This window comes from Leptodactylus fuscus, chromosome 11 (assembly GCF_031893055.1).
Source record: "Leptodactylus fuscus isolate aLepFus1 chromosome 11, aLepFus1.hap2, whole genome shotgun sequence".
Taxonomy (NCBI): domain Eukaryota; kingdom Metazoa; phylum Chordata; class Amphibia; order Anura; family Leptodactylidae; genus Leptodactylus; species Leptodactylus fuscus.
This window is the reverse complement of record NC_134275.1, coordinates 29,379,068-29,395,701: the sequence shown is the minus strand read 5'-3', so window position 1 is coordinate 29,395,701 and position 16,634 is coordinate 29,379,068. Positions and strand designations below refer to the sequence as shown.

General features: G+C 45.5%; 1 protein-coding gene across 4 annotated transcripts in view; it reads right to left on the bottom strand.

Annotated features, from left to right (window-relative positions):
* The window catches only part of DENND1A (DENN domain containing 1A), a 553,473-nt gene that overhangs the window by 287,498 nt on the left and 249,341 nt on the right, over positions 1 to 16,634 (bottom strand). The gene's annotated exons all lie outside the window — the stretch shown is intronic.

Here is a 16,634-nt window from a genome sequence, read left to right as displayed (position 1 = left end):
GTAACTTTTTTGTTTTCTGTTATTCCTACTGCTGGGACTAGTTTTTGTGCCTCTACTTCTTTACTGTAAGCATCTGATACACTTCTTAAAGTGAAACTTGATAAGTACACACAAGAGTCGGTCTTCCTGGGCCTGGGTTCCTCATCTCCCACAGTCTTTGAATCCATTTTACTATATTGTGAATCCGTCCACCCCATCTGATTTCTCTACTTCATGGGTGTCCCGGTGGAGTGCAATGTGAGAGTACCTACCTGCATTTATTCAGGCCAGGTAGCATGACTTGGCAGTGCGCTCACTGAGCACAGCTGGCAAAAAAACAACAACTTTACTCTCACTCACAAGCTAACTGTGGCATACTCCGCTCAGGAGAAAAATTTCAAAATATTGTCATGGTGGTATTGCTGTCCAGCCTTGATGAACATACAATGTTGCATATATGATGGTCCTCTCCGAACCTGCAGACTTTCTGTCATAGAGTATTTGACATATATGCCCATGTTACAGGATACCACCTGCTGTTTACTACACAAGCAGCCTTGCTCTCCCTGCTGCAAGGTCCTGTTTGCAGGCTAAAAATAAAAGCCTCATTAGGCATTTTCTTACAGCAGATAGGACTGTCCTCAGTCACCAGTGGTGTACCTCTGATCCCTCCTTCCATTAGAGAATGGACAGTCGAGCTTCACCATATCTACCAGATGGAACTTTTTCCGGCTAAAGACAGACAACATTCCGACAAGGTTACCCTATTATGATTTTCCTTTAACTTCTTTTAAGGACGCCCCCATCTTTCATACGTAGTTGGGTTCTGACTTTTACGTCAACTTGTCCATCGGTCACAGGTCTACTCACCTGAGGTCCCCCCTTTTAACACCCCTCTCATTCCCTTTTTTCCCTCTCACTTCTAGCTATAACTCCTTTTGTTGTTTCATGTAATTCATGCAACTCTTCATTGATATATGTGATCTGATTTTGTATTTGTCTTGTACCCACTTTGTTTCAGAGTCCGGTGGGTGGTTCTTCCTTGTACCACTTTGTTTCAGAGTCCAGTGGGTTGTTCTTCTCAACAACTGCCAGCCTCCTGGGATAGAGCATACTTTATCTGACCCTCAATATTACATCTTTACACAGACATGGTCTCTACTGTTTTGCAGTATATTTCTGGGACAGGGTGTGTGCCTTGCAGTATTTTGCATTATTCCTTGGATCTGTGTTAGATGAGTGAAATGACAAATTAAGCAAACAGTTTATATGTGTGTGTTTATTCGCTCACAATAGAAGGAGCTGCGTCTGTGGAGGCTTGGGAAGCTTCCAGCTACAAGGTCTTGCCTTCTGCTGAGCACAGTTTGAGTTAAAATAATGCAGCTTGTTCTTTCTGATGAAACATGCAGAGCGTGGTACACATCTTACATCAACTGGCAGCCCACCAGCTTCTTCTATGCACATCGCGTATGTCTCTTTAACACGACAAGGAGGAAGCAAGGATACATTGCCTATCTAGTCATATGCATTAAGAAATGCCAATATATATAGTATTCTCATCATGTTCAGAAATTTCCAAAAAATAAAGCTCCAAAAAAAATATAGAAAAATACATAAGCTCATTTTATGTAAAGTAATTTTTTTTTTTTAAATTTGATAGACCAACGATTAATGCAATAAATACAGTTATTATACTGGAGGAAGTCAACTATGGACGTCTTAAATGGTTTTTGCAGGCTTATCAGTGGATGACCTATACTCAAAATCTGGGCAACAGGGACCTCACCAGAGATCCCTGCTGATCAGCAGTGTTTGAGTGACTGCTGCAACCTCTTCACAGACCGTGGAATAGGACAGAGCTAAAAACAACCCATGTAACGTCAGTCAGCTGATCCATAGTGGTCCAAGGTATTTGACCCTCCCCAAAATGATCTTCAACTGATGTCCTATCTAAAGGATAGGCGATCAATTAATGAAGCACAGAAAACCTCTTTATATAAGCTATCAGTGATGTCAATGGAACACTTCTGGACTTCATTATTCCAAAGATATCAAAAACTTTTTGAATTGAATTTCACAAATATTTTAACTTAAGGATCTTGAAAACAGAAGTCTTCTCTAATAAATCTCTGGGGGAGAGGGGGAAGGTACTGTTTCTCCTTGTAGAAATCTAGCAGACAGATTCTTACAGGCAATGCTCCCTGGGAACATGGATGCAAATTAGCACTTCTTTAGAAGTAGAATACAGTCTATCAGATGCCACCTACAACTAACCTCTAAATTAATGTCCGACCCATTCAAAAGCCTTAAAACATGACTCAAATTCAGCCAAACCAAAGTCTATATGAAGACATATGAAGATATAATCGTCTGGGTTCTTTGTTAGTATACAGCAGGTCACTGGTTGGTTGGATCTGAGGGCTTTGGTGTAGCTGTTCTGGGATGTTCTATTTCTCCTAGTAGAGATCCAGATGGTGCGGTACAGTAGGTCTCACAGGAGGTGATCCATAGGAAAAGATAGGCCAATTAGGTCTCTCTCTAAATAGCTACTATGTAAGTCAATGTCTAAACCATAAATGAGCCTTGACACAATTAGGGATTTCCATCAAACTAGAGTCACCTGAAAAAGGAAGGGCCACCCATCTGTAGACAGCATTTGGTTGAGTGAAATGTCTTTTACGTAGGTCATGTAGTACTAAATCCGACACATGGACATTATTGTATCCACAGAGGTCAATGACAAAGTATTAGCATTAAGGCAAGAAAATAGCTCTCCAAAATAACAATTTAGCTGGATACATGGAAGATTAAATAAAACTTTTTCTCTCCATGTACCCTCCCAAGAAATCTATTTTCTTGCACTTGTAGTCATTCAATGACCACATTTGTATCTGTGCCTGACCATCAGTCACAGACATTGCATCATTCCCTTGTGATATGCTGATTCACTCCAGCCATCCAACTACTAGCTTGCTAAGCTTGGCTTATTATGTGTGTGTATATATATATATATATATATATATATATATATATATATATATATATATATATATATATATATATACACACACACACGACTTGTGATATCATGGACCAAATGGAGAAAAAGCACAAAAACATAGATTACACTATGGAAGGGATATGACATGGCATCACAGATATATTCCAGACAGAATTAGGTCAGTGTCTTCTAGAAGAGAAACGAGTAACTGAGGAATTTATGAGGCCGAGGGTGCCTACCACCCAACCATTAATCTTCTCCAAGGACAAGTGATGACCAATATGGATTCCAAGACTGACTATGTAAGGTCCACCTTTACTGATACCTCTTACAGAGCACAAGATGTTTCGTTATAGTCTTTATCCATACTGAAACTTTAAGCCAACATTTAGAAGTGTCTATGAAGTTAACTCTGTGCATGAATGGAGACATCATGACCACAGATAAAAACCACTTGACCCGTGTAATATCCATTCTGTATAACTTCACACCACACTTAACTTCTGACCTCCCCTTATCAGGAGGACACATTAACAGACGTAAATTCCTCTTGTACATCCATACTTTCAGTGCCCTATGCTTTTACATAAAGAATGACTGTGATAACGCACATCTGTACCCAGCTCATTTTTCACCAGAAGTAGTGCGAAGTACCCCTTTCATCTTCCTGCTCTGCAAATGTAAAAATGAATCCAATCTGCAAAATTACTGGTTTCCCTAATAATCCGTCATTTGTAAATTTAAAAATCGGCGACACTATTAATTTTTCATTCAGCCGGATGACATATTGTTTAGTGTTTCAAGCGCAACATTCACAACATTATGAATGGATTCTGCCAAAAGTTGTCTGTGTGAGACAACTTGAAAGGCATTAATTACCTTGCTGAATGGAGGTTACACTCCTCCGCCACAGCGAGCGCAACAAAACACACAGCACAGTGACACTGAAACATTACCCGCAACCAAGTGGCAGCACAATTAACTCTGGCTGTAGGAAAGAAGACACTGTCTCAATCACCTATGTGATATATTAAGAAATATGCTCTGGAATGAAAGCAAGACCTAGGCTTGGAAAATAATACTTTAAAACACTGTCCGTACCCATAAAATATCTGCAAGCAACGCAATATGTAAAACATCTGTACAACTACAGATGTAGAATAACTGAGCATGTGAGATGTAGCAGGGCAGAGGTCATCATTGGGCACAAAGGGCTGCAGGAATAGCTACTGCATTGTCATAACTAACAGCTGTCATTATGTATTAATGGGCCAGGCTGGTGGAAATAAAGTTATCTAAGAACCAAAATTAATGATCTAGCCTTAATATAGAGCATTAGGATAACCTAGCCTAACCTTAGGACGGGGTATTAATTTGGGATCAGTCAGAGTCACCCCACACCATTACAGATCCATTTTCATTCAATTGAGCCACAATACAGCAGAAAAACTACACATTGTACAGAGCAGTCTGCTTCAGATCCACACACTATACTCTGAATAGCTGATCAGTGCGGGAGCCAAATGGCGGGCACAAATCTCAAATTAAAGACCAATTCTAAAGGTCATTCATTTTAGGTCTTGGATAATCCCTTTAAAAAATGATCTTTCACCATCTCCACTCTCTTCTTTGCCTCGACTGATCCCTGCGAAATTGGAATTTTTTCTCTGTCAATAACTATTGAGCAATCAATGCAGTTAGTTTTGATATCTGACATACAAACTAGATTCTCTAATGTCAAGTGGGTGGCATCAGACAGGAACAAGCAATGTGGCATGACTCAGACATCCAATAAGAAACAGTGATAGAGATCAGAATCCCACCCCTTTGTCTGCTCCTGCTTGACACCACCCACTTCAGAGAGTCTTAGGATATCAGATATGAAAACCAAATACTTGGGAATAGCGAGGGCTGGAGAAAAAATTCCAACTTCCAATTTAAAAAAGATGAACTGGCGTTGGTAGCGAAAGTACAGTATAATAATCGCACTATGAGGGATAAAGTAATATAATACAGTCTGTGTGTTAGGTTACATGCTATTTGTACCATGAATCGACGATTATTAGAAGAGTCTACAAAGGAGAAAGATCTGGATGTAATTATTGACAAACTAAATTAAAATGTTTTACCATTCAATGTCAATGTGCTGTACCAAAAGCCATCAAGATACTGGTTTATATTAAGAAAGGCTATTCTTCCCCCTACCTTTAGATGTCTTCTCCACACCACCGTTCCTTAGATATCTCAGTTTTCGTCTATATGCTAATTAGTTTTCTCGCAGCACTGGGGGCAGTCCCCAGCGCTCAAACAGAAAACTATTCAGCACGACCTTCTTCTTGTTCACAGCCTCCACCTCTTCTTCCTTGTCCCGCCACGTCTTCTTCAAAAAGCGCCAACTGCGCCCCTCTGTCATCAGACCACGGGAGAGACCACAGGAAAAAGGCCGATGGACATGCGCAGTGGGTACAGTCGGCCATTTTCCTGTGGCCCGAACAGGAAAGAAGAGGCAGAAGCGGGGAACAGAAGAAGGTGGCTCTAGAGAGTTTTCTCGCAGCACAGGGGGTGCCCCCAGTGCTGCAAGAAAGCTAATTAGCATATGGACAAAAAAACGGGAGATCTAAGGAATGGCGGCACAGAGAAGGTAGGGGAAGAATAGCCTTTCTTAAGACTATTCCGACATGGGTGTAGCTAAAAATGGGATTGTAATGATTGAATCTCTTTAACTGATTAATATTTAACAACTCCGCTCACCTTCATGTGCCAGTACACAGTGTATGGAGCAGTCTGCCTCTGTATACTGCATAGTTTTCATGCCTGCAGTGTGCTGAGAACAGCTGACTGGAGGAGGTATTATGTGTAAACCAGGGTCATCTGATAGGCGCCGTCACCCTAAGCATGTTGGTGTTTTGTTTACTCAAACATGTTCAGCCATACCAAAAATGTAACGACTTTTTAGTGTAGATGTAAATTAGGGTCTACTAGCCAATTGGGCAGTAATACTGTGGTTTCTCAGGGGGCAGGGTCTCTGTGTCCTGTAAGTCATGTAGTGTTACCGCACACTTGGATAGTATATCCTAATTTGCATCAACACCAAAAGGCTTATGTCTTTGTAACGGGTGAAGCTTGCACTTTGCAAATTGCCTCATAACACTTCTATTTTTGAAAGCATCCTTACTTTGCAGCATTTTTTCCACAGCGCCATGGCACATCTTCATTAAGCGGAGAATTCGTTCCTTGCTCACATGCAAAATGCTGCACTGGATTCCAAAACTCAGTACCATGCATTTGAGTAAATATGCTACATTACATAAAATACGTTGGCAATATGGGTTGGCTGGTTGTTGGTGTGCGGTTTAATATGCTAGTTTGGCAATGGCTGACTGCTACGGGACGTGGAAAATTGGAAGGGGGTTAGTACCCGTAAGGATTAGATGGAGTGGTTTGTGTGTAGTGCATAGAGGAGTATATTAAGTTTGTGTGGGGCCCAAAGGACAGCACTTATTCAAAATAATTGCATAAAATCCTGGTCAGACCTTTACAGGGTTAGTCTCATTTCAACAATGCTTATATAGGTCTTATTCTATGGGTCAATGCTGAATGGGCTTACTTTTGTTATATACTCCTCCATGTCCTTGAACCTGCTGTGTACAAATAACATTATAAGGCTAAGGCCCCACAGGACGATGGCGGGAACGCATAGTGGTTCTTCCCGCAGCGCTTTAAACAGAAAGGATGCAGAGTTTTCCTCCGCAGACTTTGTTACAATTAAGTCTACGGGAAAGCCGCAGGAATTTCCGTAAATATAATTGACATGCTGCAATTTCCAAAACCGTGCCAGTTTTGGAAATTACAGTGCGTCTGCGCTGCGGTTTTAACCGCAAAGTGGGCATGGGATTCGCATGAATCCCATCCATTTTGCCTGTAGTGTATAACGCCGCAATTGGTTTTTGGCCTGTGAGGCCCGGACTTAGGTGTACTGAGTGGGGGCGCACAGAGGCAATTGTAACTGAGTGAGGGCACGAAAGAGGCAGCTTTTTGATTGGGGGAAAAGTTATTACTGAGTGGGTCACCTAGGAGTTTTATTACTGGAATATCAAAGGGGGGAACATTGCTATAGCCACTGAGTGAAGGCACAAATGTTGATTTATTGAGTGGGGCGAAATAGGGGACATTGGTACTTACTAGATGTATAAACGTGGATATCACTATATACTATATAGTCACTGCATAGTGGAAATATTTGTCGGGAAAGGTCATCAATATCTGATTGTTGGAGGGCAGACACCCAGTCCCCTAAGCTAGTGCAATGTTCCATAGCCACTATACAATATAAAGAGCCATCTTTAATAGAGATGAGCGAGTAGTGTTCGATCGAATACTACGGTATTCGAAATACTCGTACTCGATCGAACACTACTAGCTGTTTGAAGTTTAATGTTCGATGCAGAACCAGCGTTGATTGGCAGAATGCTATACATTTTGCCAATCAATGCTGGTTCTTCTCTTACCTTTCCGAAGTCTTCTCCGCGCTGAGTCCCCGTGTCTTCTTCCGGGTGGAATTCACTCTGCAGTTGGCTCTGCTCAGGCGTCGGTCCTGGGCAGAGCCGCACACGCATGCGCAGTCGGCTCTGCCTAGGCCGGATGCCTAGGCAGAGTGAATTCCACCCAGAAGAGGACGTGGGGACCCTGCGCCGGGAGAAGACTTCAAGGGGAATGCAGCCCGACCGTCACTCGTGGACTTGGTAAGTATGATTTTATCGAATGTTGCCTACCCCTGAAACGAGCATTTCCCCCCATAGACTATAATGGGGTTCCAAATCCGTTCGAACAGTCGAACAGTGTGCGGCTGTTCGAATCGGATTTTGAACCTCGGACACTTTAGTGTTCGCTCATCTCTAATCTTTAAGTCTATACAGATTGCCACGTACAATTTAGAAAGTATTCATGTTTTCAAAAGCCTTTTACACATCATCCGTTTACTTGATATACTATTATTGAAATGGAAGATATAAAGTTGTAAGTGGGTGTTATAGTTCACATATATGGCTTAGAAAACTAGCTACTGTCAGAAAAATATACATTTCTTTCTATATAACAACTGGCAGTACAAAAAGGGTCAAATAATGAACAGTGAATGGATAACCAGATACAAGCTAAAACTATACATTAAAGGACAAGTAGAAAAGATTGAAGAAAAAAAAAAAAAAAAGAACAAAAACATTAAATGCTCTTGTCAAAAACAAAGATGAGCATCGAATAAATCAGATCAACCAACATTCATTAAATCCCAGGCATAAATTATGATTAACCAGGGATGTTGTTAACACTTGGAGAAAAAAAATGTAATATAATTAAAGAAGAAAAGAGAAAACATAGTTGAAGATCAGAACATGGCTCTGCTGCTTACATTCTTCAGTAGCCGACAATAAGGTCAGGAGGACACGATAAAGTCTAGAACTATGGTTGACATCATGAGAGCGCGAGGCCAAAAGATCTGCAAATGAGCGTTTTTCAGAAAGCGCAGAGAAAAAAAAAGATCAAATGCGCAGAGAAAAGAACCTTCCTTGCTCCATCCTCCAGCAGATACAAATGCAAATTTCCCAGCTCCTTTCATCCAGCTTTCTTCAGCAGAACAATATATTCGGCAGAAATTTTTCATTCATTTCTCGATGTAAAGGTGAGATGGCAGATAAATATCTTCCTTGCCGTACAACAGACATTTAGCCATTCCCCGACTTGAAACTACATAGAACAATATTAGGATCTCAACCTCCAAGAGTAGGAACTCAAAGGAGGTTTGGCACACTAATGGGAACACTTGTTAGTTACAGGTCTGGGCGCCTCTACATCTTATTGGAACAACTCCATTTTATTTCTAAAATTTAAAGCCAAGCTAATTTCTTCTACCGAACTAAAATAAGCGAAGCAATTCACCCCCTACCACACTTGAAGGTGGTCATCGGTAAGCAAGAAACAAGGGTGAAGGAAGGATTACACTTTTCAAGTTCAGTATCTCATCATTTGGGTTTTGATGGGTCACACCAATGACAGTAGTTAACACCGGGGGCAATGCACATTCCTTCCATATGTCTATTGCTCTTCATTAAGGAGGTCATGAGGAATTATTAAAGGGTTATCAAAGACTAAACAAGGGCTAGTTATCTTTAGCTCAGAGTCTTCATATGCTTTACAGGGCCCTACTAGAGTGACCAGATGTTTGTTTTGTGAACATGCAGAAAGAACTGGTCTTGAGTGTATTAAGTAGTCTATGGGAAAACTTAGTTTGTGCCATGATCTTTAGTGGCAGGACTTATATAGAAAAATCTACCGGTTTTAGGAAATTGTAGACTTGAAGATGACTCCAACAACAAAATAGTCATAGTTTCAGGCAAGTTATTGACAAAATCAACCGGTGTGCTACTGACTACATAGGAATGGCTCGCAGACTATAAAATCTGTTATACTATAGAATGATGGAATGAAGATCAGAGTTTCATTCTATAGAAGTGATTTCCAAAAGGGGTATTGCAGCACCCAAGGGTGCCTTAGAAACCTGCCAGGAGGCCAAGAATGACCACATGCCTTCATGCAACATTATCTGTGTCCTTACGATGTTTTTTGCCTTTTGGGAAGAATTATTTGGTAGGAGTGCTCAGAGGCATTTTTTAATTTATTTATTTTTAGAGATGAGCGAACAGTGTTCTATCGAACTCATGTTCGATCGGATATTAGGCTGTTCGGCATGTTCGAATCGAACACCGCGTGGTAAAGTGCGCCATTACTCGATTCCCCTCCCACCTTCCCTGGCGCCTTTTTTGCTCCAATAACAGCGCAGGGTAGGTGGGACAGGAACGACGACACTGGTGACGTTGAAAAAAGTAGGCAAAACCCATTGGCTGCCGAAAACATGTGACCTCTAATTTAAAAGAACAGCGACGCCCAGCTTCGCGTCATTCTGAGCTTGCAATTCACCGGGGACGGAGGTTTCCGTCCAGTTAGCTAGGGCTTAGATTCTGGGTAGGCAGGGACAGGCTAGGATAGGAAGGAGAAGACAACCACAACAGCTCTTGTAAGAGCTAAATTCCAGGGAGAAGCTTGTCAGTGTAACGTGGCACTGACGGGCTCAATCGCCACAACCCAGCTTTCCCAGAATCCTGAATGGAATACACTGTCAGTGTATTCCCGTATACCCGATATATACCCCCGATACCCGTTCCAACGGTGTGCCCCCCCACCTTCACCCCAGAAATACCCTGCAAGTCCCCTAGCAATAGAATTGGGGCTATATACACCCACTATTTTTGCTACTGCCATATAGTGCCATTGTCTCACTGGGAATTCAAAGAATATATTGGGCTTACATATAACTTCAATTCCAGGGAGAAGCTTGTCAGTGTAACGTGGCACTGACGGGCTCAATCGCCGCAACCCAGCTTTCCCAGGATCCTGAATGGAACACACTGACAGTGTATTTCCGTATACCCCATATATACACCCCAAATCCCCGTTCCAACGGTGTGCCCCCCCACCTTCACCTCAGAAATACCCTGCAAGTCCCCTAGCAATAGAATTGGGGCTATATACACCCACTATTTTTGCTACTGGTATATAGTGCCATTGTCTGACTGGGAATTCAAAGAATATATTGGGGTTACAAATACCCTCATTTCTTGCTACTGGTATATAGTGCCATTGTCTGACTGGGAATTCAAAGAATATATTGGGGTTATAAATACCCTCATTTCTTGCTACTGGTATATAGTGCCATTGTCTGACTGGGAATTCAAAGAATATATTGGGGTTATAAATACCCTCATTTCTTGCTACTGCCATATAGTGCCAGTTTTTGACTGGTAATTCAAAGAATATATTGGGGTTACGTGCACCCACAATTTTTGCTACTGGTATATAGTGCCATTGTCTGACTGGGAATTCAAAGAATATATTGGGGTTACAAATACCCTCATTTCTTGCTACTGGTATATAGTGCCATTGTCTGACTGGGAATTCAAAGAATATATTGGGGTTACGTGCACCCACAATTTTTGCTACTGGTATATAGTGCCATTGTCTCACTGGGAATTCAAAGAATATATTGGGGTTACAAATACCCTCATTTCTTGCTACTGGTATATAGTGCCATTGTCTGACTGGGAATTCAAAGAATATATTGGGGTTACGTGCACCCACAATTTTTGCTACTGGTATATAGTGCCAATTTCTAACTGGGAATTCAAAATGCGCAAGGCTCCCGGAAAGGGACGTGGACGAGGCCGTGGGCGAGGTCGGGGGAATGGTTCTGGGGAGCAAGGTAGCAGTGAAGCCACAGGGCGTCCCGTGCCTACTCCTGTGGGGCAGCAAGCATTGCGCCACTCCACAGTGCCAGGGTTGCTTGCCACATTAACTAAACTGCAGGGTACAAACCTTAGTAGGCCCGAGAACCAGGAACAGGTCTTGCAATGGCTGTCAGAGAACGCTTACAGCACATTGTCCAGCAGCCAGTCAGACTCTGCCTCCTCTCCTCCTATTACCCAACAGTCTTGTCCTCCTTCCTCCCAAAATTCCCAAGCTTCACAGAACAATAACCCCAACTGTCCCTGCTCCCCAGAGCTGTTCTCCGCTCCTTTCATTGTCCCTCAACCTGCCTCTCCACGTCACGATTCCACGAACCTAACAGAGGAGCATCTGTGTCCAGATGCTCAAACACTAGAGTCTCCTCCATCTCCATTCGATTTGGTGGTGGATGACCAGCAACCCACCCTCATCGACGATGATGTGACGCAGTTGCCGTCAGGGCATCCAGTTGACCGGCGCATTGTGCGGGAGGAGGAGATGAGACAGGAGTTGGAAGAGGAAGTGGTGGATGATGAGGACACTGACCCGACCTGGACAGGGGGGATGTCAAGCGGGGAAAGTAGTGTGGATGTTGAGGCAGGTGCAGCACCAAAAAGGGTAGCTAGAGGCAGAGGCAGAGGTCAGCAGCTTAGGCGAAGCCAGGCCACACCCGGAATCTCCCAAGATGTTCCAGTTCGTACCCAGCCCCGAAAAACTCCCACCTCGAGGGCACGTTTCTCGAAGGTGTGGAGTTTTTTCAAGGAATGCGCCGAGGACAGATATAGTGTTGTCTGCACAATTTGCCTCTCGAAATTGATTAGGGGCTCTGAGAAGAGCAACCTGTCCACCACTTCAATGCGCCGTCATTTGGAATCCAAGCACTGGAATCAGTGGCAGGCAGCAACGGCAGGATAAAGGCCGCCTGCCGTTCACGCCACTGCCTCTGCCACTGCCTCTGCCACTGCTGACTGTGCTGGCGATGCACTCCAGAGGATGAGCCAGGACACCACTTCATCTGCCTCCGCCACTTTGCTGACTTCTCCCTCATCCTCCCCTGTTCCTGTCTTATCTCCTTCTCCTGCACCATCAAAGGCACCATCAGGCGCTTCTTTACAACAACCCACCATCTCTCAGACGTTGGAGCGGCGGCAGAAATACACTGCTAAACACCCACACGCGCAAGCCTTGAACGCCAACATCGCTAAACTGCTGGCCCAGGAGATGTTGGCGTTCCGGCTTGTTGAAACTCCCGCCTTCCTGGACCTGATGGCAACTGCGGCACCTCGCTATGCCGTCCCTAGCCGTCACTACTTCTCCCGGTGTGCCGTCCCCGCCTTGCACCAGCACGTGTCACTCAACATCAGGCGGGCCCTTAGTTCCGCGCTTTGCACAAAGGTCCACTTGACCACCGACGCGTGGACAAGTGCATGCGGACAGGGACGCTACATTTCACTGACGGCACACTGGGTGAATGTAGTTGAGGCTGGGACTGCTTCCCAAACTGGCCCGGTGTACCTCGTCTCCCCGCCTAACATTCCTGGCAGGGACACGAGAAGAACACCCCCCTCCTTCTTCTCCTCTACCGCCTCCTCCTCCGCCACCGCCTCCTCCTCCGCTGTTAGATTGACCCCAGCTACGAGTTGGAAACGTTGCAGCACTGGCGTTGGTAGACGTCAGCAGGCTGTGCTGAAGCTGATCAGCTTGGGGGACAGACAGCACACTGCCTCCGAGGTGAGGGATGCCCTCCTCGATGAGACGGCAATATGGTTTGAGCCGCTGCACCTGGGCCCAGGCATGGTCGTTTGTGATAACGGCCGGAACCTGGTAGCAGCTCTGGAGCTTGCCGGACTCCAACATGTTCCATGCCTGGCCCACGTCTTCAACCTAGTGGTGCAACGTTTCCTAAAGAGCTACCCCAATGTTCCAGAGCTACTGGTGAAAGTGCGGCGCATGTGCGCCCACTTTCGCAAGTCGACAGTAGCCGCTGCTAGCTTAAAATCTCTCCAGCAACGCCTGCATGTGCCACAACACCGGCTTTTGCGCGACGTCCCCACACGCTGGAACTCAACGTTTCAGATGTTAAATAGAGTGGTTGAGCAGCAGAGACCTTTGATGGAATACCAGCTACAAAACCCTAGTGTGCCACAAAGTCAGCTGCCTCAGTTTCACATCCATGAGTGGCCATGGATGAGAGACCTTTGTGACATCCTACGGGTCTTTGAGGAGTCCACAAGGAGGGTGAGCTCTGAGGATGCGATGGTGAGCCTTACAATCCCGCTCTTGTGTGTTCTGAGAGAATCCCTGATTGACATCAGGGATAACTCAGATCACACAGAGGAGTTAGGGATAGCATCCGATCCGTCACAGCTGGAGAGTAGGTCCACACATCTGTCCGCTTCACTGCGTTTAATGGAGGAGGAGGAGGAGGAGGAGGAGGAGGAGGAGGAGGAGGAGGAAGAAGAGTTGTCCGATGATGTGATGGTGATACAGGAGGCTTCCGGGCAACTTCGAATCGTCCCATTGTTGCAGCGCGGATGGGTAGACATGGAGGATGAGGAGGAAATGGAGATTGAACTTTCCGGTGGGGCCAGAGGAGTCATGCCAACTAACACTGTGGCAGACATGGCTGAGTTCATGTTGGGGTGCTTTACAACCGACAAGCGTATTGTCAAAATCATGGAGGACAACCAGTACTGGATCTTTGCTATCCTTGACCCCCGGTATAAAAACAACATCTCGTCTTTTATTCCGATAGAGGGGAGGGCCAATCGCATCAATGCTTGCCACAGGCAATTGGTGCAGAATATGATGGAGATGTTTCCAGCATGTGACGTTGGCGGCAGGGAGGGCAGTTCCTCCAGTAGACAACCAAGTTCTCACCGGTCCACACAAACGAGGGGCACACTGTCTAAGGTCTGGGACACCTTGATGGCACCCCCTCGCCAAAGTGCCGCCACAGAGGGTCCTAGTGTCACCAGGCGTGAGAAGTATAGGCGCATGTTGCGGGAATACCTTTCCGACCACAGCCCTGTCCTCTCCGACCCCTCTGCGCCCTACACGTATTGGGTGTCAAAGTTGGACCTGTGGCTTGAACTTGCCCTATATGCCTTGGAGGTGCTGTCCTGTCCTGCCGCCAGCGTCCTATCTGAGAGGGTGTTCAGTGCAGCCGGTGGCATCATCACTGACAAGCGCACCCGTCTGTCAGCTGAGAGTGCCGACCGGCTCATTTTGATAAAAATGAACCACCACTGGATAGAGCCTTCATTTTTGTGCCCACCTGTGTAAAGCACCCCAACATGAAACTCCATGTCTGTACTCAACCTCTCCAATTCCTCCGCATCCTCATACTCATCCACCATAAGCGTTGCATAATTCTGCTAATACTAGGCTCCCTCCACCCTGATTTCCCCCAACTCTGCTGGTTAGAGGCTCCCTCCACCCTGATTTCCACCAACTCTGCTGGTTAGAGGCTCCCTCCACCATGAATTGGTCCAAACTGGGGTTTTTAGAGGCTCCCTCCACCATGAATTGGTCCAAACTGGGCTGTTTAGAGGCTCCCTCCACCATGAATTGGTCCAAACTGGGGTTTTTAGAGGCTCCCTCCACCATGAATTGGTCCAAACTGGGCTGGTTAGAGGCTCCCTCCACCATGAATTGGTCCAAACTGGGGTTTTTAGAGGCTCCCTCCACCATGAATTGGTCCAAACTGGGCTGTTTAGAGGCTCCCTCCACCATGAATTGGTCCAAACTGGGGTTTTTAGAGGCTCCCTCCACCATGAATTGGTCCAAACTGGGGTTTTTAGAGGCTCCCTCCACCATGAATTTGCCCAAACTGGGCTGTTTAGAGGCTCCCTCCACCATGAATTTGCCCAAACTGGGCTGTTTAGAGGCTCCCTCCACCATGAATTTGCCCAAACTGGGGTTTTTAGAGGCTCCCTCTACCATGAATTGGTCCAAACTGGGCTGTTTATAGGCTCCCTCCACCATGAATTGGTCCAAACTGGGGTTTTTAGAGGCTCCCTCCACCATGAATTGGTCCAAACTGGGCTGTTTAGAGGCTCCCTCCACCATGAATTGGTCCAAACTGGGGTTTTTAGAGGCTCCCTCCACCATGAATTGGTCCAAACTGGGCTGGTTAGAGGCTCCCTCCACCATGAATTGGTCCAAACTGGGCTGTTTAGAGGCTCCCTCCACCATGAATTTGCCCAAACTGGTCTGTTTAGAGGCTCCCTCCACCATGAATTGGTCCAAACTGGGGTTTTTAGAGGCTCCCTCCACCATGAATTGGTCCAAACTGGGCTGTTTAGAGGCTCCCTCCACCATGAATTGGTCCAAACTGGGGTTTTTAGAGGCTCCCTCCACCATGAATTGGTCCAAACTGGGGTTTTTAGAGGCTCCCTCCACCATGAATTGGTCCAAACTGGGGTTTTTAGAGGCTCCCTCCACCATGAATTTGCCCAAACTGGGCTGTTTAGAGGCTCCCTCCACCATGAATTTGCCCAAACTGGGCTGTTTAGAGGCTCCCTCCACCATGAATTTGCCCAAACTGGGCTGTTTAGAGGCTCCCTCCACCATGAATTGGTCCAAACTGGGGTTTTTAGAGGCTCCCTCCACCATGAATTTGCCCAAACTGGGCTGTTTAGAGGCTCCCTCCACCATGAATTTGCCCAAACTGGGCTGTTTAGAGGCTCCCTCCACCATGAATTTGCCCAAACTGGGCTGTTTAGAGGCTCCCTCCACCATGAATTGGTCCAAACTGGGCTGTTTATAGGCTCCCTCCACCATGAATTGGTCCAAACTGGGGTTTTTAGAGGCTCCCTCCACCATGAATTGGTCCAAACTGGGCTGTTTAGAGGCTCCCTCCACCATGAATTTGCCCAAACTGGTCTGTTTAGAGGCTCCCTCCACCATGAATTGGTCGAAACTGGGGTTTTTAGAGGCTCCCTCCACCATGAATTGGTCCAAACTGGGCTGTTTAGAGGCTCCCTCCACCATGAATTGGTCCAAACTGGGGTTTTTAGAGGCTCCCTCCACCATGAATTGGTCCAAACTGGGGTTTTTAGAGGCTCCCTCCACCATGAATTGGTCCAAACTGGGGTTTTTAGAGGCTCCCTCCACCATGAATTTGCCCAAACTGGGCTGTTTAGAGGCTCCCTCCACCATGAATTTGCCCAAACTGGGCTGTTTAGAGGCTCCCTCCACCATGAATTGGTCCAAACTGGGGTTTTTAGAGGCTCCCTCTACCATGAATTGGTCCAAACTGGGCTGTTTATAGGCTCCCTCCACCATGAATTGGTCCAAACTGGGGTTTTTAGAGGCT